Here is a 23,663-nt window from a genome sequence, read left to right as displayed (position 1 = left end):
AATATACTTCCATCATTTCTGCCTTTTGTTTTTTGGCCCCTCTTCCCCAGACATAGCTCCCACACTTTAGGCAATACTGATTTAGTGGTCAGAACAGAAAATTAATAAGTACAGAGGTGGGAAACCAGCTCTTATTCCTTCAAGAAATTATCCTACACAAAACACAACAGCCTGAGTAGGATCAGACTCTTGTTCTAGGCCATATTTCCTTTCTAAGCATATATTTTGCTTTGGGACCTTTGGCTAAACTAGGAGAATATTTTGTGAACCTTGGCAGGTCTTAGGCCTTAGTCACCTGCCAAGTATCTCAATGCTTTGAAAACTTCATTGGCTATAACAAAGTACCAACAGCTTTTCCAGAGAAAAGATAGTGCAGAGGAAGTTTTATGCACCTGCAGGATTAGCTACAAATTTTATTCCTGACAATGGTGTCTACAAAATTAACTAACTGACCTGTCAATCTGCTCCAAAAATCTCAATCAATCTCTTACAAATGAGACAGCAGAACACCACTGCTGCAATTTGTGCATATGAAAGCTTCATCTTCATTTAAATACTCAAACATAACAGAATAATGTTACTATTTGGCTTCTTTCCTGAAGATCCACATGATAGTGCTCTTTTTTGCATAATTTCCCTGCACTTCCCCAGTGACTGATACAGGAGCTGTCCATGCCCAAGACATGCTCCTCCAAGCAAGGCTGTTTGGCAGTGATTGAGACATCTGGAATGAAAAAAAAGACTCTGTCAACAATACAATACTCATGACACGTTCTGTCTTCACATTTCCCCCCCCCCCCCCCCCCCCCAAAGTCTCACAGTGAGCAATGCAATTAAAATTCTGGAATTGAAGAGGTGGTGATTGAATGCTCAACTTCTCATTTTCTCTGGCAGCTACTCAACTCCTTTGTCCAATTATGGCAGGAACCAAATGAATTGCAAGTGAAATAAATTTCCCCCAGAGCATTTCTGTTTTATCATTACATGTTTCAGGTTCTGAGAACACTTTAGCAGCATTGCATCTTTCATGGCCATTATTTCAAATCATTATTTTCTTCTGAAAAAGAGATTACACTTCAAAGAAACAGGAAAAACAAGTTGTTTTAAACAACCTGTTCCTTTACTGAACAGAAAGGAGATATATCCATGCTTTCACACATGAGCAAATACTGTGGACCTGGAGCAAAAGCAGTGCATATCAGTTACTTAGAGTATCATCATACACAGGGAGCAGCGGCGTCTTGGTCCATCAAATTCAGTTCACTATGGTTAATTACTTGTAATACAATCTGTTATAAACCTGCAAAGGTCTGTCCTAATGTGATTTAGAATTTTTATCCACAGGATCTCTGCTGAAAATGGGGTTTATAGTTTCTCTTCGGTGATGGATAGAAACTTCTAATTTCCACAATAGATGCATGATGGTAAATTAAATTCTGTTTGATTTTGTGTTATTATGCCCCTTTTTATATCAGTTATCCTCTTGCTTTTCTTTTAAACATATTATCAAGAATAAGCACATGATTCATACTATACAGTGGCTACTGTGAAAGTAATGCCTCCTATTTTAATGCGTTGGCACACTACATTAGAGGTGGATGTTGGTAGTATGGCAGTAGAGGCTTAACCTTCCCAATATGCCATTACATTTTGTTGTGGCACAATGAATGGTAGCATAGGAGCAGCCTGACAAAGTGGCATCTGATATGGACGAGCAGATGAAGTAAAGGTGTGGCACTGAATTCATCCATGTGGAAAAAGTGGCACCCACTGATGTTCACCAGTGCTTGCTAAATGTTTATGGAGAATAAACAGGGGGTGTGACCATAGTGAGGCAGAAGGTGGCGTATTTCAGCAGTGGTGACATGGACAGCAATTCACCTCTACTGGGGAAGCTTTTTACAAGCACAGCGTGCAAGCTCTAATTCATGGCTGGCAAAAATACACAGCTAATGGTGATGACTACATTGAAAGATAGTGTCTTGTAGCTGATAAATTTTGCTATCATATAGTATTATTGTACTCTTTGTATCTATTGTATTTTCAATTTAGATAAATAGGAAGCATTACTTTCAGAGCAATCTCTGTACTTTGATGAATAAATTAATTTGGCTAGTTAATTAATGTAGTTATTAATTAATCAGATGGAAACTAGTGATACTTAATTCATTCCTCAATCTAGTAGTCCCTCTAATTTCCTCTAGTTTCAGCCCCTAAGTTCAACTGCATCAGCCCGGAAGGCCAACTGTGTTTTGGGCTGCATTAAAAAAGGGGTGGCCATCAGGGAGAGGGAGGTGATTGTCCCTCTCTACTCAGCTCTTGTGAGGTCCCATCTGGAGTACTGTGTTTAGCGTGGGGCCCGCAGTACAAGAAGGACATGGGACTCTTGGAGCAGGTCCAGAGGAGGGCCAGATGATCAGAGGGCTGGAGCACCTCTCCTATGAGGAAAGGTTGAGGGGACTGGGATTGTTTAGCTTGGAGAAGAGAAGGCTCTGGGGAGACCTCACTGTGAGCTTCCAAAACTTGAAGGGAGCGTATAAAAAGGAGGGGGAACGGCTGTTTATTATAGTGATAGGACAAGGGGGCATGGTCTTAAACTGAGACAGGGGAGGTATAGGTTACAGTTTAGGAGGAAGTTTTTCACACAGAAGGTGGCTGGAACAGGTTGCCCAAGGAGGTTGTGGATGCCCCATCCATGGAGGCATTCAAGGCCAGGCTGGATGTGGATCTGGGCAGCCCAATCTGGTGGGTGGCGACCCTGCACATAGCAGAGGGTTGAAGCTAGATGATCACTGTGGTCCTTTTCAACCCAGGCCATTCTATGAGTCTATGATAATGCATATCTCAGTACATGAAAATAAGAATATACAACATAGATACCTTCTCTAAGACCTCATACACAGAACTGTATACATATTTCACCTAACATTTTGTGGTATAAAATCTCTTTTTGTGTCTATAGGACTAATAATCATATCTACACAGTTTTCAACTAAAAAAACAAGATTGTTGGTCTGTCTTACGTGACTCAGGAGTCCTCCATTTATATCATATCCTGCTGGCCCTGTGCTGGGCTTCATCTTCCAGTCTTAACTATCATCAATATTCTAATTCTGCTTGTAGCTTAGATGCATCCTGAACCTCAACAAGTTTAATTCAACTTACACCTTATGCCGCTTTCATTTTCAAAAAAAAAAAAACAAAACATAAAATTAGTACTAAAGATTACCTTAAAAGGACTCCATGAGCCTAATGGTTCCTCAGTGTCACAATTAATTCTTTTCCCTGTTTTTCTGCTAATCTGTGCCTTCATGCTTTCCTTTATGATGAATTTTTGTTACTGTGTGAAGCTCAGGCTTAAGTTCAGATCAGCAATTCTCTAGAGCAGAAAATCATTTTTACCAAGGATACTCATCAGCTTAACCTGGTAAATCTGTAATGCATTTTATCTCCATATTTTCATTCATACCCATAGCCTTAATGATTCTCTCATTTCAAGCGTAGCCTGTATTTACTGAGTTAGAGTAATGGATCTGTAGTGCCTTGATGGCTTCCTTATCTTGCTTTTAGCACAAATGCTCTATTTGTTACTCTTCAGTCACATGGTAGCAATTTAAATAAATGGCTAGGGTAGTTTAAATCCTTTACATCTTGACTTGTGGTTTCATGTGCTAAATCTTTCAGTATCCTAGGATAGAGATATCTAATCACCAGTTCCCTGTTTAAGTACCTAAATCCGTGAGCCTTAGTTCCTCCTCAAGGTTTTACTTCTATGCCTTTCATTTCCCTAGCCTTCCTGCCTTTACACCATTTCTATCATCACCTTTAATGTCAGACAAATTATTACTCAACTCACAGGGATAGCATTAGGTTGTCTCCAACCTTGGCTTCATCTTCATTGTTTAGTTGACAACTTCTCTTGTCCTCATTTAAACTTGGAGAATTAAGGGACTCTGGATGCTTGTTTTCAGTTCCTGGAAAAGCCTAAAGATTTTGTTTCTTTGTTTGCTCTCAGCAATTTTTTAGGTAGCTCAGTACCTTATCCTGAAGACATGACTTTGCAAACCAGCTCTGTTCCCCTTTGTTCCCTGGCTCACTGTCATTTGAATTATTTTAATGCTTAGAAATTATTCATTGATCTTAGTTCTTTCTAATGGAACATCAAAGCTAAAGTCATTACTGAAGTTTTTCACCTGAAAATGAAACGTTAAATAATGTAATAACTTTTTGAAAGAGTTCTAAAATAATTTAGAAGGCTAGGAAGGAAGCAATTGAGATTCACTAGAAATTCTACCACAGTATATTTCCTTAAGCCACAGCTAAGAGCAAAATAAATGGATATGATTTCCAAATTTTACGTCTAGGCTTGGATTTGATGTGGCTCGCATAAGGGTGCTTTTTTTAGTGGTTTGTTTGTCTGGGACATTTTTGAATACTATGCTCCTAATAAGTAGCAGTCAGGTAGCATGAACAGATATTTTCACTAAATTATGGGAAAAAGAAAAAAACACATAAGAAAAACCACAGCATGCAATTTTTGAGTTCATTGTACATCTTGGAGGTCTCTCCACTAGCACACAGATGAATACATTCACTATGTTTTCTTCTGAATTAATCCTTAGTAACTTTGTTGTGTAAAAAAATCCCTCTAGTCTCTGCTGAAGTAGCCTGGACCTTATATTCCCAGCCACAACTATTGCATCTTGGAACCACAAGAGGTTAATAATGTTTGCATAGTGAGGTCTTTTTCACTGAATACTAACTGCAACAAATATTCTATACTCTATTTTACAAGAGTTCAGGGAGGATTGGTTTAGCTACCTCTCACAAAATGTAGTAGGAAAGAACTGAATTAAATGGTATCTTTTGCAAATAAAAGTTGGTGCTAGAAATATTCCACAGACAGAAAGGAAATCACTCCTTCTTTTTTCAGTTTCTTCACTTTTTTGTAATAAACTGTTAGATAAAGTAGCAACATTCTGACAAGGGCAGCACACACTTAAACTGTGTGTTATGTGTTCTTTTCAGACAAGATAAAAAGAATCTTTATATAATGTTAATGAATGAATAGCATTCGTGCTCATTATTAATAAGTTCCAAAATAAAACAGTTTATTTCTATTCATAATTGCATTTCCAATAAAAAAGATGGGAACTTGAGAGCTCTGTGCTTCATTCTGTTCTCATTCATTTGAACAGATTTAATTTAAATTGGGATTAAGAGCAGAAATCACTGTGTTAACAAGTGGTGCCATGGCACTTAATAACTGGGAAAAGTATTTAAAGTGCCTGATATTTGTTATTCATTGGTTTTAGTGCCATTTTATTTTTTCACTGCTGGATTATGGGATTCAAACTGCCAAGAAGTTTCTTCAGGGTATTTCAAGAAGCTTCTTCCAGGGTTCTCGGAAACAGCAAGAAGTTAGTGCCATCTATGGGCAGAATATAATACTGAGTGCAAAAAGGGTACCAACTCATCACTCATAGCAAAGTAAAGGTCGTTTTATAATTTCATGTATTATGTTATATAATAATACCCAATATTGAATGTCTTATATTATTGTAATTTAATCATGTATTACATTTATAATAGAGAAATTGATAGGAAGCAAAAAAATGCATCTCATCTGCTCCCTGTATTCCATTTTTTCAAAGAAAGCTGGAAATAATTTAGAACAGGACTGTTACCTAAAGCAGAGCATTTTAATATTCCTTTCTATAATTCTGTGAGCACATTTTAGTGCACCCTTGTTTGAAGTAACCCTGCAGTGGTCATGGGTTTAATACGCTGGATAATAAACACCATAACTGAGTCATTTCATTTTTTATTGTTTCACTTCTCAGCTGAGCTGCCTCCAGTAAGTTACTATAATGGTTATTTTAACTGGCAAATCACTGGCAAAGCTTAAGCACCTAGGTTACTTTAATTATATCAATAAACCAATTAACTTCATAATTTATTCACATTTTCTCTAGCAGAAACAAGCTCTTCAATTATAAAACTGTTGTAGGCATCTTGTTTCTCATAATTGCAAAGCTTCTGGCCTGATCTACCACGAGACTTAAGAATCATGTATTTAATGTAAAAATAGTGTTAAAAAAAAAAAATGCTGGTAACTAAAAATACACATAAGCATCTAGTGACTATGAGTAAATTACTAGCAGAGTTCAAACACTATTAACCCTAATCTGTATGTTAGGAAATCTAAATGCATGCAAAAACCTGTGTTCTCTAAGTTTTCATCTAGTGAAAAATGGACCATGAGTCAAATCCAACACTGGCTTTTTAATTAGCTTGGGTGTCACATATTCCCAGTGCTGGAAATACAGTGAGGATGCAATCTGTTGAACCTGTGCAGCTGAAAAACAACAGTATCACAGTTACTGACCTTAAAGCATATTTTCATAGGGACAAGTCTTTCAAGCAGCTTTGGGACAATTTCTTTTCATTAAATTCCTATTTCTATCCAGAGAGTGGAGCATGGGGCTGCAGACACCTGCTGGACTCTGAGCTCATGGCAGTGATGTGCAGAGCAGCAGCAGGAATTCAGCACACAAAACATTCTGCAGCCTGTGGAAATAACTACAAGCTCCCTAACTGTCTAAAGTACATTATGTCGAGATGCCTAAATGACATGCTCAGAGTTGAAAGGCTGGAAAATACAGTCAGAAAACTGCTTTCATGTTTTAAGTGGTAAAATCAAATATACTGTAGAAGTAAATAGAGACTTACTTTTTAAAGTAATTGTATAATTGCCATCCCTATGACAAAGTTGTATAATAGTGCTGAATTAACTTTGGCAAATTTAAAGGACGTGTCTGTTTATTAGTGCATTCAATTCCATCACTGATTTGTTAGCTGTATTTCAAAACTGTATTGAAAACACACATCCATATAAATACACATATAAATATATATAAAATGTCAAGATAAAATTGCTTTGAAATGTCTTTGTATTTTTGCTGCTGTAGCAATAATGAGCGAGCTAGTAAAATATGAGGTACCACAGCACACATTCAAATTCTTCAGTAGAAGCAAAATAATTTTGCAAAGAATTTTCTTTCTGTCCAGTTCAGCAAAACTGCAAGTTGTGGTTAAGGGTTTCTAAAAAGAATTATCTTGCTTTGAATTTGTGTGAATGTCAAACTTATATATTCTCTCTCTCCATCTCCTTCCATTTTCCCCAAATTCTCAGACAGATCTCATTCGTTACTAACACACCCAAAAGGCATATTTTTCCATAAAAGTACTAAACTCAATTTTATTCATCTTATTCAAGTCGAAGACAATGTCACAGTGTCTACCTGGATGTTAACAGATGCACATACTGCAGCACTGTATGGGTAGTGTGATGAAACTCAGCAAGGTGGAGGTAAAGAGCAAAATAGGATGAATAAGAGTGTAACTACAGGAGAAATTAGTACTAAAGAGAAATAAAATCTCCTGTGTTGATTTCATTTAATATTTTGTCTGAAGTCTTTATGTTATTCACATGCATTTGGTAAAATCATGAACAACCTTTGTTTTCCAGGTTTTTCAGAAAATACACTTTAAAGACAGCACTTGAAATGAAGAGGCTTAGATGGAGTTTGGGCAGCTTAATGAGCAAAATGAAACAGTGGAGATTTTTAAGAAGCATAAATATAAATGAGCGAAAGATACTGGGGTTGTTGATACATTTGATGATTCCAGACAAAGATATGTCTGTTTTACCCCTCATTCCACAGTTCTCTTATAGGAATGTTTAGGAAGAATAACAGGACTCCTGGAACTTTTACAACCCTTCTGCCTCAGAATAATAAATCAAAAGACAAACCACATGCTATCTGGGTGATTTAGACAACTGGTTCCATACATTTGATTTGCCTCTCCTTTTTTAGGCTTGGGAGATGTACACGTGAAGAATATTTGTCAAAGAATTTTTAGATGTTTTCACCAGATTTGAAAATCTGAAACTGATATAAATAACTTCCACCATTCTTTTTCTTATGAAGCTCATACAGGGAGAACGCTGCTCACCAATGTTCAATTTCATTTCCTTTCAAATGAAAAATTGTAAATAGATAAGTTTTTGGAATGATTTCATTCAAAAACAATTGTTATTACCCTCAATTATTCAGGCAGAAAGCAACAAATTATCAAATTACACACATGTGGGATCTGGAGGAAAAAGAAGACTGTGGGGCTTATCTGTTTTTAAATGGCTCAATTAAGCAAAATTACAGCTTGACTCCAGGCTGTTTTATGAAGTCTGAAAACAAGGAGCTGAAGATCCATGCTTGTTCAGGCTAACAAGAGTCTTTTCATTACCACTTTGGGAATGGGATCAGGCCACAAAATGTCATGTGTTTCTTACACACAGCTCTAAAGTGAGTCAACAAGAAAAAATATCCAGTTTTCTCATATTTAGGAGGCCTTTTCTACGAACACAGTAACTTGGAATACAAAGAATAGCAGAACAGCCAAGATGAACACAAAGGAGAATATATCTCACATGAGCCAGCCTCTGGATGAGGGTTATGAAAAAATGTTTGGAAAAACAAAGTGATAAAAATTTTTCAACCATCCTTCAAATATATGAAAAGTTGTAACTGGATTTATATGTTTTTTAACAGATGTCATAACAAGCAGACCACCCAGCACCAACTGAGCCACTGAAAATAAACATCAAGATAATTCGGTAATATATATGTATAATAAATATGATCATAAGACAAAGATTTTCTTTCAGCATCACTTGAATTACATTAATTAGGTTTGATAATTCCCCATAAATTATTTGCAGACCAGTAGAGCTGAAGTATGTACCATCCTAAATTATACGCTTTATAGCATATCTGTTGCCCTATAAAACCAATTTGAGATCTACTTGGATATGAGTATGTATAAGTAATAATGTTAAACGAGGGGAAAAATAATATAATGAAGATATCAGGAAAAAGCTGTGGAACTCATTTGGTGAAGAAATTGAATATACCCAAATCTCTATGTTTTAGGAAAGCTGGAAAAAGGGAGATTTTTTTGAAGGAAAAAACTAATTTTGAAAGGTTCAGATATTTTCCTGCTCCAGTCTGGAGTTCTTGCAATATAAGTTTACTGACTCTTGTGCTGTTTTGAATTTGTATGAGGCCATTCATATCATTTATGAAATCTCATATATTACTGTGAAGCACATAATGTGGTTATGTAAAATGTGGTTTAGTTGCCAAGGAAAATAGAGAAGAAGGAAAAAAACCTTGGTGATTTTCGGAGATTTTAGTATGCACTGAGCTTTAGAGGATAAATATGAAGCCAAATCCAACCTCAATGCTTTGGATTTGCCCTGAGGCCTAGAAAGAACTTTGTTCTTTATGTACTCTGCCTCCACGTGGAGATAGATGCCTATAGAATATTGAGAAGCTATATGAAAAGAGAAAGTCATCAACCACCGTCTTGTCCTACTTCAAAAATATAGACTGGTTATTTCTGCTGTCAGTCTATGAAAACTTTGATTCTTCCTTACCAGAAAGTAAAGAAATCAATAGAGAGTACAGTATAATGTACTCTGTGAAATGTGAAATAACTACTGCTGGATACATCCTTTCTTATGGAGATGATTTCAGTCAGCCTTCTTTCACAGCAAATGCTGCCGACTTTACCCAAGACAAAAGCATCCTACTTTCAGGGTCTGTGCATTTACGTAAAAGGGAAGGTTGAAACAATTTGAAAAGTCCATGTGATGGAGAGAGATTAAGGCTTATTCTGTGCCCTTTGCATGAAAGAGCTTTGTAGGAGTGGCAGACAGGAAAGCAAATCTGTCTGGTATTATATTATCCAGAAGTAAATTGGGTGTTAACTGGGTCAAACTGTGCACAGCTGTGCAGGAGAATTCAGAGTAGTGTGCCAGTGCAGCGGCCCTGCCAGCAGCTCCTTCATTCACCCATGGCAGGGAATAGAAGCTCACCCATGGAGCATGAGGAAGGAGATCCTACACAATTGTTTAGTCTGGAGGAGACTCAGGGGAGATCTTAATGCTCTCTACAATGACCTGAAAGGAGGTTGCAGCAAGGTGGGGGTTGGCCTCTTTTCCCAGGTGACAAAGATAGAAAAGAGGCAATTGCCTCAGGTTGCACAAGGGGAGATTCAAGTTGGAGTTTTTCTTCTCAGAAAGAGTGATGAGGTATTGGAGCAGGTTGCTTAGGAAGGTGGAGGAGTCATTGTGCCTGGATATGTTCAAGAAACCCAGAGATGTGGCACTTAGGGACATGGTTTGGTGGGCAATATTGAAGGCAGGTGGATAGTTGGACTTGATGATCTTAGAGGTCTTTTTCAACATTAATGATTATATGATTCTGTGAAAGACTTTTCACAAGCAGCCCCCTTGGAAATGGAGACAATGGAGTGGAAAACCAATTTCCAGTGCAATAAATCAAACATTGTTTAAAGCTGAAGAACTGAATGAGAAAGAAACTATCCATAGGAACACTAATAATTACTGATGCTGCTCATAAAAGTAGAGCTAGGACAGTAATTCATTCCACAGCATAAACATGAACAGTTCACATAAAATGGATAGGGGGCATCTTTCCTCCTTTCATCAGGACAGAATATATTTCATCAATACTTATATGACAAAATGTTATGCTCAGGGTTTTATTGAAGTGGAAATAACTGTTTTTCTACTTCTATTACATCAGCATTCTCCATTATTAATTTTTTAATAGACCTGTTGGAATACAGCTCACTGGGAGGCTTTGAGCTTCCCAAAGATTGCCTCCCATTCACTCTTCATAACATGCTACAAGACAGCATATTTTAAAGAGCATCCATATCATGAGCAGCACACGCCACTTCAGAAGAGCACAATCTACTGCACTGGTGGGGCCAAATGCAGAATCTATGGAAGTGATGCAAAGTCCTTAGCCAAGTTTAAAATACTCCACTGGGACTGGTTGTTGAACTCAGCTCTGCTGTTGGAAACTAAGAGTAATCTGAACAAAGATAATCTTCTGTAATGCAATGTTATCAAAGCAAAGTGGATTTATAATTGCTTTGGAGAAGCCATGTTATGGGGGGGGGGGGGGGGGGGGGAAAGAGGGAGATTCAATTAACTGTAATGCCATCTCTTATCACAAGACAGTAACCTTTTCCCATGACAGGACAGAATGCTTAGGAAAATAGAACATGAACAGTTTAGGGCCAAGCCAAAAGATGAATAATCTGTTTGCAAGTCATATAATTACTGTTTTGAAGTTAACATTAAGTTTTGTATTGTGAATTAAATAAAGGGGAATGTTCTTTAAATGATCAATTATATCTGATACAGACAACTGAGTATCTGTACCAAATGATTTATCAAATTTCTAGTGTATTGAAGATAGACTGAAAGCAAAACCCATAACCTTATTCACAAACACTGTACTGCAATACTGGAGAGATGGGTCCATCTGATTAATAGTGGTTAACTAAAACAAAACATATGTAAAAGTTTTTCTTTTGCCTAGCACTTTGAAAGAGTAACTATACTACACTGAATAATTTTTATTCTATCCTGAGAATAAAAATGAACGTGATAAAACTTAGCTCCCTAAGCATGGATAACCAAACCTCTACTCCTTTATCAATGTGCTAGCAGCGCTGATTATTAAAAATACTCTGCTCCATAGCTCATCTCATAAATCAACAGAAAGAAGAGTCGTCCACTATTTCTGAACATAAGCTTCATTTAGGGGATCTTCCTTGGCACCCAAATCATAGAATCACTAAGTGATCTGAGTTGAAAAGGCCCACAATGACCATCTAGTTTCAACCCCCCTGCTATGTGCAGAGTCACCAACCACTACAGCAGGCTACCCAGAGCCACATCCAACCTGGTCTTCAGTGCTTGCACGGATGAGGCATCCACAACCTCCTTGGGCACAACTATTCCAGAGTTCACCACCCTCTGTGAGAAAAAAATTCCTCCCAATATCTAACCTAAACTCCAGATGCTCAGGCTCTATCTGCTACTGAGAGCATTATTATTGCATAAAAGGTAATTTTGTATCCCAACAAATCCAACCCATACATTTACCTCAGTGGATACAAGGACCTTCCTTTTTGCCTCTCTGACACAGGATAAACTCTTGATGTAGCAGCACCAATGTGGTTTCCCCCTCCTCTATTCTCACCAGGCTCTTCACTAGTTTGACCCTTCCGTTCTGCTCCAGCACTGAGCTATTTTGTTTATGGCTACAGCAGTCCCTGACTGTCTTGCTTTACACCAGTAAGTGCCTCATCTGGTTAATATATATTTTCAGTGATCCTAAACAACTTGATGAAGGACAGATAGCAAAATAAAGAGGCCAGACCACCAGTCACTGTAAATTGGATAGCTCTGTGGATTCGAGTGAACTGAAACCAAACCAAACTGATTCACAAAATATGTTTTTCTGTGCTGTGACATTGTTCTTCGAATTTCAGTTGTGGCTGCACAGATTCTTCATTTTCTGGTTGTCTATTTAAAAAGCAGACATTTCTGTTTGCTGTGCATATTCATTTCAGTATGTATTTGAAGCCAAAGAGATTGTCTGGATCCGCAAATAAAATGCTTGCAGTCATTCATACCCACTCACAAATACTATTAGGGTGACCAGAGATGGAGCCTAAAATTTAGCTGTCAGATTTTGTTAATGGGTTCATAAAGTAAAAATTATAGGCTGACAGCATCCTCTGTTGGGAAACTTGCCATTAAGACATTCTGAGGTCTCTTAAAAATTCAGTGTGTGAGAAAAGTGCTGTTAATATAGTTGGGTGCTTTAGGGTAGCAATATTTCTCCTAATTTCCAAACACTATGTGTTGCTCTTGAAGTGTGAATGCATACATTAATATCCTGTCTCCCAAGGAGATGTGTAAAATTTTTTTGGAGCAAAATAGTAGTTAGACACAGATACTATTTACATAGAGATCTTATTGATTCTTCATCACAAGGGGCCTTGATATGAAGCTTGATGTCTTCTGGCCCATGTTATGGATCTGGTAGGAAATATCTTGCAAGTCATAGAGGTAATGCTATACAAAAGTTCACTAAAATCTTTCCTAAACCATACTGCACAGCAAAACAATTATTTCCTGAGAAACACAGCTACACTTCAGGAGGGTCTCCATCCCACAGTGCAGCTGAGCACAGCCACCCAGAGGGAGTGGGCAGGGAGGTGCAGGCACTAGGCTCTTATTCACACTATCAGCAGTCAGATAAAGAGTGTAAACACTCTATAAAATTCTGAACACAGGCATTACTATGAGGTAAATTTCTACATTCTTTAAAACCTCTGTTTATAATGTAGTCTATTTTTAAGCTGAAGCTGACGGCAGGAATATTGCAGAGGTGATGCTTTTTTATCTTTCACATCTCTTTTTTCAGCAACCCTGGGCTTCTTCTAAGTTTCAGAATCAAAGATCCCACATGGGATGAGTGTTATAATGACCTCTCTGCAGATGTAAATATTCTCCTCTAAGCTACAGCAGTCAAAGGGATAGAGCTGTGATGAATACTTTGTATTATTACACCCTTATTTTCTCATCCATCTTCAGATATTCTGCTTTTCAGTTTTTTCTCCATTTCTTCTGCATTCTTCAATTCCCAGTTCTCTCTCTCTATTTTTTTATTCTTTTCTCCAGCCATCTGCTCTTTCTCTGTAGTGCTTATGTACATGAGAATCAACATCACTGTTCACAGTAAACCAGGGAAAACTGAGTTATAAGAAAAGTGCCCTTCTGAATCATGTTCACCTGGGGCTATTGAGGATATATAAGCTTCATGTATTACTCAGATGTATTTAAGTATCTAAACACTTACCACAACAGAAGTCTACAAAGTTTATGTATACATAGATTTTTCTAGGCAATTCACTATAACTAGTACCCAAACCACCCACAACTATGCCGTGAAACTCCACATCACTGTATAAACAAGTGCTTCACGAAAAGCAATTTCTCCATGACTCCTCGGGGCTTTGTGGGTTTTTTGTTATTTGTTTATTTAAATGGTTTAACAAATGCACTCAGATGCCACAGCGATAGAGAACATATAAGAAGCAAATTAGAATGTACACTGGAGAAAACAGAGTATTTTAAGATCAGATTCAATTAATCAGCTATGGATAGTTCTCTTTTTCTCCATTTTATCCAGACTGGAATATTAAGTGATCAGACAGAAGCAGTTACTTGGAAGAAACATATTTCTGGACTGCAGACAGAAGGAAAGCAAACTGCTTTCTCTATTTAATTTTTTTTATTTATTTTTTTTTTTTTTTGAGTTTGGCAGTTCTTTACACTTTCCTCTGGAGCATCTTGGACTTGGGCAGTGTTTTATGATTTCTGATGGGCATCTTTCGAGAGCAAAGCAGGACAGAAAACGTGTCAAATGTGATCCCAAAGGCTTAGTATAAGGTAAGAATGCTGTACTGTTCTCTTTTCTAAGTATTTCATTTTTGAACTTGTAAGACAAGAAGGCACAACTTTCCCTTTCCCATTTTCATAAAAGAAATTCCTAGAAAACTGTGTTTGCTATGACTGTAAAGTGAAACTGAATGTAGCCACTGAAAAATATAAACCACATGTAAAATTAGAGCAAAAGGCAGTGGAAAGAAATAAGCAAAATATCAACACTTTGATAGAAACCCTTTAAGAAAATTAATGATAGCAATGTTTTTGATCCTTAAATTTTGCCTCATTTTGTATCCCTTAAATGCCAACTTGGCAGTTAATTGTAGGATTTTATATCTACTCCTGCTTCTATGTAGGATCACTTAGCAGCAGAGCAAGTTTTGCCATTAATTCACTATGAAGTATATTCTGTGTACGTTATTGTGACTGATTACACTCAGCTTCAAAGAAAAGACTGTCAAACAGGAGTGAACAGCACCCAGAAGTTCTGTAATTTAAGGCACTCTGCTGCACTACGATAATCCCTGTTCAGTAGATAGGCTTTGAGTTTGTGCATCGTAACATAAAGGGCTCCAAAACTCCAAAATTACCCATACAGACCATGGGTAAACACTTGCGTGTTATATTCCATATTCCTCCCTCTGCCAACACAGTTGCCTAACCACAACTCAGGAGCTATCAAGAGCAACTTGTTTGTTGTTAGCTGATGAGTCCCCCAGACATGAAGGAGAAAACTTTCATTGTTTTCCAAGACTTGCCATGCCAGTGGGTCTAATCCAAAATTATCTTATATTAGCATCAATGGCCTTTCAAAGCACAGAAGCAGCAAGACATTTCATACTTCTTTTGGTCTGGAGGTTGGTGAAGTGTCTGAACACACAAGTAAGGAAGTTAGCAAGTGGGATTTGCTGTTCTGCCATGGGTCATTCCAATTAGGCCGGAGAAACTAGACAGAGTTGGGTCAGATGAATATGTCAGTCAAGGGAGTCCAAAAGGAAGACAGCAACTAGGCAAGTGCATTGAGACAATAAGCATTGCACTGTGGAATCAACAAGCAGGCAGCACGAGAATGAAAATGTTGGAGCAAGAATGAAGAAAGTTTCTATAGCAAACTACTCTGCACACTTTCTGTGAGCTGACTTCTAGGACTACTAAAGCTTCATGGCTCAAGGGCAAGCTAGGTGCTAAAGGCAATAGATGCTGTATGGAGATTATACAGCCCTTCCCTACCTTCTGCAGTGACTCTGCTGGCTTTACCAGCCACAACACTGAGCAAAAAATGACCCTGATATTCATGGACAACTGCAGCTCCCTGTAAGCTCCCATGCCTGCTGTGGGTGAGGGATGCCACCAGCAGCAGCACTGCATGGGGGGCAGTCATGCTTCTCTTTGCTTTCTTGGTGGTGAAAGGGAACCTCAGGAGAGTAATCCTGGATAGTTAAGCAGATTTCAGTGAGGCAGAAACTGGTGGCTGCTTTCCCAAGGAAATCCACGGGAGGACATACTTCCTCATGAGGATGGTGGAGGAAGAAGAATAACCTAAATACAAGGACTGACATTGCCTCTACCATGCCCCCATTGCCCTGGAATTTAGGATGTTACCAAAGTCCTGTGCTCACTGACATGGACTGTGAATACCACTCAATACAGTAGAGATGATCTGCAGATAGACTTAATTTCTATAAATTGAAAACTCTTAATGGAGCACTGGCAAAGCTGGGAATAAACTTACATCATTCTTATTCCTGGCACTTGAACCAGAAGCTTTTCCTTCCTATATCCCTATCATCTCCATTGAGTGATAAGTCAGGAATAATTATTTACTGCGTAAAGATTAGGATACTCAAGTCAAGAATCACAATTTTACTTCCAGTTCTGTCACTGATATAATCTATGGCCCCAATTAAATCACAAATTTCAAGTGCCTTAGTTTGCCCATCCATGAAATGTGCATAGAATTAGTTAAACATCTGGAAAGCACTTCAAAAAACAGTGAACAAAATATGCAAACTTAGGGTGTTCTTTTTTGTTTTTTTGTTTTTTTCTTTTTTTCTTAGCCTTTCCAGCCAGGAGAATAACTCACAATGAATAATTTATGCAGTGACATGAACTCCTTTCTCTTTGAATGCTATTCACCACAATGTGTAATTTTTTTCTGAGTTAATTCTTATTCTACACTGGTTAAATAATGCCCATAAATATTTATTGGTTTACGGGTTGTTCATGAGAAGTTTATTCATAATATTTATTACATGAAATGAAATGGATTGGTTATTTTTGTTGTATCCAATCTCTGCTGTCTGACAAGATTCATGTGGTTCGTTAAAGCAGAACTCCTATGCAAATTATTTTTCTTATACATCAATTATATTTTCTGTATAAATTTCTGCTTATAATATCTTTTTGGGAATTTCCTTAGGCATAAAATCATTTACTGGAAAAGAAATTCAGGTTCTAAGTCACAAATCCAGATGAATAAAATTCAGTACTTTAGTTAAGAATATCCACTTGCATCTGATCCCATAGTTTCTTTTTCTTCATGTATATTTAAAAAATAAAAATAAAAAATGAATCTAATGTTGAAAATATTCAATTTTTTTAAAAATTCAATTAAATTACCATTAACATCTCCACACAGAAGTAATTTAACACGATTAAAGAGAATGCTCTGTGGATTTATATTTTCCAAATGGATTAGCAATTGATCTCCTGAAATTCATCAGGTATGAGTGTGAAGCTGTAAAATAGTAATTTAAGTAAATGCAAGGAATACCAAGAGGATTAAAATGAGATCTCTAAGGCCAGTAACACTGCGGTGTAGATTTTATTGTAACGTTAAATCTTTTGAAATATCTACGGGGAAGAAATATACTTTAGCTCTGAGACAAATTATAAAACACAGAAGTTTGAGCAAGCTATAATTTACATTTTCATTTACCAGGGGAATTATTAATTTCTAGAACTGGTTCATTATTTCATAGGTCTTCAAGTAATATGAAGAATATGAGAAAAAAGTGAAAGTTTCTGGTTGCCATGCAAAGCCTGTTTTAAACAGGTTTAAATGGTTTTGCACTTCTGTTTTTGCTATCTAAAAAATAATAATAATAATAAAAATTAAGAAAAATAAAAAAATAAAAAAATAAAAAATAATATAAAAGAAAAGTTAATTACATTTAAATTTAAAATGAAATGCATTAAAATATTTTTGTGTTGCCTTTTCATCTTAACATAAAATCTTGGAAAAGCCAGAAAAGTAATTAATTATTACAGCATTTATATTTCTAATATTTACATAGTTCATTTCTTTTTTCAAAAAGATTTAATAGGAAATCAAGGGATCATGGTATCTCATGGGTTATAATATCCAGTCTCTTCATTTTGTGTAGCTGCTTTGCCCACATCAACACAGTTCTTTGATAATAAATTTTACTTATTGTTACTGAAAGTCTCAGCATCAGGGTAACAGAAAAATAGTTAGCTCTTTAGAGACTCACTGTAACGTATTTGTTTAATGTGCACATATTTGTATGTCAGTCAACCTAAATGGCTCCCTTCAGACAAGCCTCCATACCTGTAATTTTTGCACTCATTTACAAACAGAATTTTGTACACAAATATATAATTTCTACTATGGGAGACTATTGAGTATTGGGGATTAAATGTAAATTAGTTTGATAGCTGCTAACCTTCAAAATATTTGACTCACTGTGTAAATTACTACAAGAAAATACTTTTTTCTCTGATAAATTTGAGACCCAACTGTGCATGGATTAAACTTTACAATAATTGTACTGTCAACGAATATTGGTTGCAAATTTAATTCAGTATAAAAAAGCTCTAAACAGAACCTTCCCATTTCAATGTTCATAACTTTTATCTAATATATTATCTCACAGTAAAATTAGTTTTCTTGTCTTTTCAATTAAATCTCAAGAAAATCTCCATTCCTTGGCGTATTTTAAAAAGATTTAAAAAAGAAAAAGAAAAAAAGAAAAAGAAAGAAAAGGAAAAGAAAGATAAAAGGCTTAACAGAAAGTACGGCTATAGATAAAGATCCAAATCTAACCTGTCCCACTAATTCTAAAATAGCCAGACTTGAAAGACATATTCTCTCAATTTTTTTCTGCTGCTTTATATTCACTGACACAAGGGAACTCTTTAGCGAGATGATGTTTCCTGAAGCATAATAAGTGTTGGCAAACTCAAAAGAAGCAGTGACTACAGAAGACATACACCTACTGTTTCAGGCAATAAAATGATCGTGCAGCCTCTGATCTTTCTGCACTCTCATTCTGCTACACAAAATAACACGGGTTAAAAGAAATCACTATAAAATATAATAAGAAAATCTGCAGCAGATATCTCAATAGCTCTGCATTTACCAATGATTTTACCCATAGCAACAAAAACAGCAGGATTTTCATGAAGTTCCTAAACGTAGCAGTGGCTTAACCCCAAGTCCACTGCTGTCTGTAGGGACTATCACTACAGATCATGCCTAAACAAATGAATTAGAAAATCACAGTTTAGTACCATCCAATGTATTGTCTTTATTTGAGATGCAGCTTGTCAGTACCAAGCAGTTAGAAGACTATATACATCACGCATCTGTGCCCCGGTGCTACAGTTAACTTGTGAAAGAAAATGAATCACGGAGTGTAAAATGCATTTTCCCTGAGCTCAGTCACCTCTACATTTAAAAACAAAGCTAGTAAATCCATTTGTATCTGGCAGTGTCCAAAACTGCTTCTACACAGTTATAACTAGAGCATGAGGCAGTGACAGATAAACGATTATGATGATTTTGGGGGAAAAAAAAAAAAAAGAAGAAGAAGAAGAAGAAGAAAATTACATATAATAAACCTTTATGAGGGTTTAAAAGGCTCAGAAGATTTGGGATTTTAGAAGCATAAATTCTTCCCAGCTCCACTCGGTGGAATTCCACAGCTCCTCCTGCTGCTCACAGCCATATATTATTTAACAAATGCAGGAAAGAAGCAGCTTGAGAAAAGCAGGTTCTTCTACACCAGATGCACAGCTGCCTCATGTATTTTTCCTTAGATTATTTCAGATGGCTTTTCACAATAGGAAATGAGTGATGCTGTTGCCAAAATGACAAGAGTTACCAACAAAGTTGGCTGATCTCAGACTTCTCCACCAGTTTGTATTCCCCAGTACATTCAAACTTCTGAATTTTTGATATCAGGGCTCCTATATGTGGGAACTCTTTCTATTCTTAATTTCTCTCTTTTTCTGCCATTTCAGTGCTCCCTTTGTTTCTCCATTCTGAAGTTACCTCCTTCCAACCCCTCTTGGAACATAATGTGTGTTGCATAGCACTTCTATTTTACCATCCTGTTGGGCTTTTGCAAAGTTGGTCAATGTTGCTGGTTTATTTACTAGTCCATTGCCTAACCTCACCTTCACATTAAATGAGCAGTTTTTAATATATACTTTTTAATTGTCAAGTCTCAATTGGATATTAGCAGCCCATGAGAGAGAACTGAAATATCAAAAACAGAAAACAAAAACTACATGTGAGTCTGGCTGTATGCAATTACTTTCAAAAATGTAGAAAACAAACATCTGCAGACATCTCCTCTAAATAGCAACAGGAGCCAGGCATGTGACTTGTATTCTGTCAAGCATTTCAGGGCACAGTGTTGCAGAAGGGAAGCTCAGAAATAATTCACCCAAAGCTGCATGAGTTTAGGCTGGGAAGTGTTGAAGACAAGTAACTTGTTTACAGAGGCTGTACCCATGTGGAATTAAGAACTAAGGAGCAATCATGAAGTAACTTAATGGTTGGATTCTTGGAAATGGGGTAGGGAAATTTGCAGACACATCTGCTTTACTCCTAAGAGGGAAAAAAACATAAAGAAAACCATTTAGTAGTAATGTAAATTTCATTACTTGAAAAACAAACCAAACAATATTATAATGCAATGGACCAGATGAATACATACATATATTTACTGTATTGCATTACTGTAGGAGGATTGTATTGCTATCAGGATGAGGGAAGGGATTGTCCTGCTCTAGACTGTACTGGTACAGCCTCACCATGTGCAGTTTTGGATACCACAGTACAAAAAAGTATTAGAGAGAATCCAGAGGGCTACAGAGATGGGGATGGTCTAGAGAGGAAGTATGAACAGCAGCTGAGGTCCCTTGGTTTGTCCAGCCCAGACAGAGGAGCTTAGGGAAGACTTCATGGTGGCTCCAGCTCCTCACAGAGTGTGGAGGAGCAGTGTTGGGTTCTGCTCTCTGTAGCAGTGACAAGGGCTAAGGGAACAGTATTGAGCTGTGTCAGGGGAGGTGTAAGATGTCAGGAAAGGGTTCTTCACCTGAGGGCAGTGGACATGGAACAAGCTCCTCAGAGCAGTGATCATAGCCCCTGAGTTTCTAGAGTTTGAGGAGCATGTGGACAATGTTCTCAGACACTGGGTTTCAATTTTGGATGGTCTTATGTGGAATCAGAAGTTGGACTCAATGATCCTTGAGTCACATCCAGCTCTGTGCTATGTCAGTGCCCTCTTGTCCCATCACCACAGGGCGAAGGAAAGGTTGGATTCACGGCTGACAAGGAGCAGAAAAGTTGGAATGAAGGGAATTCTTCCAACAAAAATGACTACTTCCTCATCCTCAAGAGCCCAGGAATATCATCCAGCTCCACCTCTGCTAACTCTTCCCAGACAACCCTTCAACTTCATCAGCTCCTGCCATCTTCTGCAAAGATCTCACTCTGCTGTAACGTTTAAGTTTTCTTTTCATGGAAATTTTTCCTCCTCTCAGCCCCAAATAAAATAAAAAAATAAAAAATAAAAAAATCAAGTTTGCTTACAGCCCTGAAAAGGTTTGATCCAGCTTTTGTCTAGCCACAGAAATGAACCGCCAACCTCTGTTACTTCCCTATATTGCAATATTAAGCACAGTACGGAATCCTAGGGAGATCAAACGTAGACAGATTACACAGTACAAACCACCTAATTCCTGAGCAATGTGAGGAGCTGGGCAAGCAGTATCCTTGGTCAGCACCTCCTCATTTTTAAACTGGAGAGCTACTTGTGGTAAGAAGCCATTCCTTTTGTTTAATTTTTGGCTTTTATCTTAAATCTAAGCTGTCACCACCTTTTTTTCAGCCACGGATTTTGTATTCCTTGCTCTGTAGCTGTGAAATAGATACGAAATACAGTTTTGAAGACAAGATTCCAAAATGGCAGTCCTTGATACCCAGCATTCCCAAGGGCTTCTAGAGAAACTGTGAGCACTGCTAGCTTTTTAGCAAAATTTTTATTATTGAGAAAAACTTGAGAGAGGAGGGGGGAAAAGCCAGACTGACTGGCAACTTCACAGTTTCTTATTGCTGGTAAAGTGTAATTATCTTAAAATCCAGCAAGTTAATCAGAGCAGTAAGGTCTGTGAAGCATCAATGACTTATGGTGGATATTTTTTCTAATTAAATGGTGGAAAAAGCATTAAGGGAGTCACAGGCAGATTCTCTCATCGGCATCACATTCACTGCAAGTCACACTGAATATAGTCTTTGATTATTTTAAAGGGACAATGATACAGAAAACATTATAGGAAGGAACAATTTCCATCAAGCTCCATGATTTTGAATTTCTCGGAGAAGATCTAAGTTGTTCACACTTCTTTGTATGAGGTGGCAAGACAAGAAACATTCCAAATTGCAAGAGTGCTTGGGTTCTTGGAGAGGAGAGAACATGCTGCAGAGTATCTCGCATATTTCCAATTAAGTATGTAAGCCTTGATTACGGAGCAATCAGGAAGGAGGGTAGAACCTTAGAAATTGGAAAATGTTACCTTATTTGCTCAGAAGAGTGGTTTTTGGATTTTTTCTGCCCCGCAATGTTACAGAGTAAGTTGTACTGCTATTGATAACAGCAAAGCAGTGTCCAAGGTAGATATCTTTGACCTAAACACAATATATGCATTTGAAGCAATTCCAGAAAAGAAGCTGAATGTAAAGTACTGTATGACAGAAACTACTGGGTAGAATCTTTGGAGATTTTTTCAGCATCAGTAGTTTCCGGAGGAAAGCACATATACTGAAACATTTAGTTGGTCTGTACAGCTCATTTCAACTAAAATCCTGTTTTTGTGGGTTTTTTTAGTTTTGTTTCCAAAAATCTAAATATTCTCTTATTGCAAGAAAACTGTGCTACTTCACTTACCTTAAAATACTGCTGGTGTGACCTGAGAGATGTCACAGCATCTTGCCATATTCCTGGGCTTGATGTTTTTCCTCTTCCATGATGAGAAGTCCAGCTCATTCCAGCATGAAACCAGTTGACACTGAGAACACAGCTGGGAGCTGGACCACACATACATACAAACACCACAGAATTTCTTTGTTCTGGACATCACCCTGTAAAACAGTAAGGCCAAAGCCACACTGTAATCCCTAACTCCCTATTATTCTTTATTTGCCTCTTTTTAGGTACAGACAGAGATCGGTTATTTCCTATACACTGTTCAATATCAATGTTCTCTATATACTATAATCTTGCAATCCATCACACAGTCAAAGGGTAAAAAGGATCCTTTTGCCAGCTTTTACTTTGAAGACCCAGATTCAAATTTTTTATTTATTCTTTTTTAAAAAGGGTCTTGTAAGATTAAAATATATATATATTACTTTGACATTAGTAATTTTTAAGGCATTTTGCAATTTTACATTTTATCTGTTTTTAAAGTAAATTTCATTATTTATGGTAACATTCACCAGAATCTTCTGTCTGGAATATGCATAGTTCTTTTAAATGAACATCAGGCACACAACTTTCCTTATTCCTTATTTTGATAATGAAACAAATGCAGAAAAAAATAAGAAAAAGAGAAGCTCTAAAGGGGCAGTAAGTGTTGGATCCAGTTGGCCAGATGAAACAAAGCAAGCTGGTCTCCAAAACAAGTAATGCTGAGGTAATTTCTGTAATTTCTGAAGTACTTTACTTTCAACAGACAAGATGAGATGAACATGCATTTCTATATAGCGAGTGTAGTCTTGTCAGAGCTCACAAAACAATGCAGGTCTGACTTTTTCACTTTAACAAAACTGCTTTCTAGTACTGAAAAGAAATCAGAATGACTAAACTCAATAATTCCACTTATTTCTATCCAAGCAAGATTTCATTAAAGATCTCTGTACTCCTCTACAGCCACTAAGAAATTCTGACAATTTTAGCTGGTCTATATCCTAGCACACCATTTACAGCTTGCCAGATAGATCAGA

The 23,663-nt window shown here is 37.1% G+C and overlaps 1 long non-coding RNA gene across 1 annotated transcript; it reads left to right on the top strand.

Annotated features, from left to right (window-relative positions):
- The first annotated feature begins 8,368 nt into the window (after positions 1-8,368).
- LOC146761146 (uncharacterized) lies at positions 8,369-21,262 on the top strand. The gene is made up of 3 exons (XR_014945518.1): positions 8,369-8,680; positions 14,278-14,410; positions 20,962-21,262. It is a non-coding gene; the product is annotated as an uncharacterized LOC146761146 (long non-coding RNA).
- The last annotated feature ends 2,401 nt before the right edge of the window (positions 21,263-23,663 follow it).

Source organism: Coturnix japonica, chromosome 4, assembly GCF_054131305.1.
Source record: "Coturnix japonica strain WE chromosome 4, WE-NBRP24, whole genome shotgun sequence".
Classification (NCBI taxonomy): Eukaryota; Metazoa; Chordata; class Aves; order Galliformes; family Phasianidae; genus Coturnix; species Coturnix japonica.
The sequence above is the reverse complement of the archived record's forward strand: the minus strand, read 5'-3'. Positions and strand labels throughout refer to the sequence as shown.